At 43.6% G+C, this 2,500-nt stretch overlaps 1 protein-coding gene across 3 annotated transcripts in view; it reads right to left on the bottom strand.

The window, feature by feature from the left end:
- Positions 1-1,878: 1,878 nt before the first annotated feature.
- The window catches only part of tmprss6 (transmembrane serine protease 6), a 16,408-nt gene continuing 15,786 nt past the window's right edge, over positions 1,879-2,500 (bottom strand). For all 3 annotated transcript variants that reach the window (XM_045690962.2, XM_045690960.2, XM_045690961.2), the window contains exon 18: positions 1,879-2,500. This exon is cut by the window's right edge and continues 465 nt beyond it. The gene's annotated coding sequence lies outside the window, so the exon portion shown is untranslated.

Here is a 2,500-nt window from a genome sequence, read left to right as displayed (position 1 = left end):
CCATTCTGTATACTTCTGGCCCTTCTTTGGACACTGTGTTAACAACCCTCCAGACGAGCTTCAATGCCATACAACTCTCCTTCCGTGGCCTCCAACTGCTCTTAAATACAAGTAAAACTAAATGCATGCTCTTCAACTGATCACTGCCCGCACCTGCCCGCCCATCCAGCATCACTACTCTGGATGGTTCTGACTTAGAATATGTGGACAACTACAAATACCTAGGTGTTTGGTTAGACTGTAAGCTCTCCTTCCAGACTCACATCAAACATCTCCAATCCAAAGTTAAATCTAGAATTGGCTTCCTATTTCGCAACAAAGCATCCTTCACTCATGCTGCCAAACATACCCTCGTAAAACTGACCAGCCTACCAATCCTCGACTTCGGCGATGTCATTTACAAAATAGCCTCCAATACCCTACTCAATAAATTGGATGCAGTCTATCACAGTGCCATCCGTTTTGTCACCAAAGCCCCATATACTACCCACCACTGCGACCTGTACGCTCTCGTTGGCTGGCCCTCGCTTCATACTCGTCGCCAAACCCACTGGCTCCAGGTCATCTACAAGACCCTGCTAGTTAAAGTCCCCCCTTATCTCCGCTCACTGGTCACCATAGCAGCACCCACCTGTAGCACGCGCTCCAGCAGGTATATCTCTGGCCACCCCCAAAGCCAATTCCTCCTTTGGCCGTCTCTCCTTCCAGTTCTCTGCTGCCAATGACTGGAACGAACTACAAAAATCTCTGAAACTGGAAACACTTATCTTCCTCACTAGCTTTAAGCACCAGCTGTCAGAGCAGCTCACAGATCACTGCACCTGTACATAGCCCATCTATAATTTAGCCCATACAACTACCTCTTCCCCTACTGTATTTATTTATTTATTTATTTTGCTCCTTTGCACCCCATTATTTCTATTTTTACTTTGCACTTTCTTCCACTGCACTTTCTTCTACCATTTTACTTGCTATATTGTATCTACTTTGCCACCATGGCCTTTTTTGCCTTTACCTCCCTTATCTCACCTCATTTGCTCACATTGTATATAGACTTATTTTTCTACTGTATTATTGACTGTATGTTTGTTTTACTCCATGTGTAACTCTGTGTTGTTGTATGTGTCGAACTGCTTTGCTTTATCTTGGCCAGGTCGCAATTGTAAATGAGAACTTGTTCTCAACTTGCCTACCTGGTTAAATAAAGGTGAAATAAAAAACATTTAAAAAATCATGTGTGTATGTATATATGTATATATATATATATATATATATGTGAGTGCGTGCGTGCGTGTGTGTGTGTCTGTATGTGTGTATGTGTATGTATGTATATATCTCTGTCTGTCTGTCTGTCTGTCTGTCTGTCTGTCTGTCTGTCTGTCTGTCTGTCTGTCTGTCTGTCTGTCTGTCTGTCTGTCTGTCTGTCTGTCTGTCTGTCTGTCTGTCTGTCTGTCTGTCTGTCTGTCTGTCTGTCTGTCTGTCTGTGTATATATGTATATATATATATATGTGTGTGGTGTGTGTGTGTGTGTGTGTGTGTGTGTGTGTGTGTGTGTGTGTGTGTGTGTGTGTGTGTGTGTGTGTGTGTGTGTGTGTGTGTGTGTGTGTGTGTGTTGTGTGTGTGTGTGTGTGTGTATCAGTGGAGGCTGCTGAGGGGAGGACAGCTCATAATAATGGTTGGAATGGAGTCAGTGGAATGGTATCAAACACATCAAACTCCTGGTTTCCATGTGGTTCAGTCCATTCCATTGACTCCATTATTATGAGCCGTCCTCCCCTCAACAGCCTCCACTGGTGTATGTGTGTGTGTGTGTGCGTATGTAATAGACTAGACTCTCTCTGGGTACCAGACCCAACAGTACTCAAAAACATATCCCGTTCTAATTTAACCGTTTCAGTTCTGCTGGTTTATTGATGAAACCTCATGATGACTCCGACCCTCATGGTTGGTCGTTCCAAATGGTGCCCTATTCCCTATATAGTGCACTACTTTAAACCAGAGCCCAGAGGGAATAGGGTGCCAGTTAGGATTCCCTCATGTTCTGAAAGGTTTACAAGCTCTAGCTCTAATTTTCAATGGTGAACATCATGTAATTGAAAAGGAAACGGCGCAACTCACGCTCACCATTTTAAAGATGGCCGTTTCGGCCTTCAATGGCTTTCATCAGAAACCTTAGATCATGTAATGAAATACACTGAAAGCAATCAGCATTTCAAGTGTAGTGACTGACTGAAATGATCTGTGCATAACCCATATCCCAATCCACAGCAGTAAATAAACAGACAAACATTCGATAAAGGAATCAAGGCTGATTGCAGGTGCATTCAGATGTGACCATATGAGGTCCAGAGTACAGCTGGTTGGTTTTCTGCTGGTTTTCTGTTCTACCTGATCATTCATTACACACACCTGGGTGTAAATCAGTCCCTGATTAGGGGACGAATGAACAAAAGCAGTGGAGCTTTAAGGTCCAGATTTGAATTTGAGGGGCCTATTGCG

The sequence above is a fragment of the Salmo salar genome, chromosome 12, assembly GCF_965601325.2.
Source record: "Salmo salar chromosome 12, fSalSal1, whole genome shotgun sequence".
Lineage (NCBI taxonomy): Eukaryota > Metazoa > Chordata > Actinopteri > Salmoniformes > Salmonidae > Salmo > Salmo salar.
The sequence above is the reverse complement of the archived record's forward strand: the minus strand, read 5'-3'. Positions and strand labels throughout refer to the sequence as shown.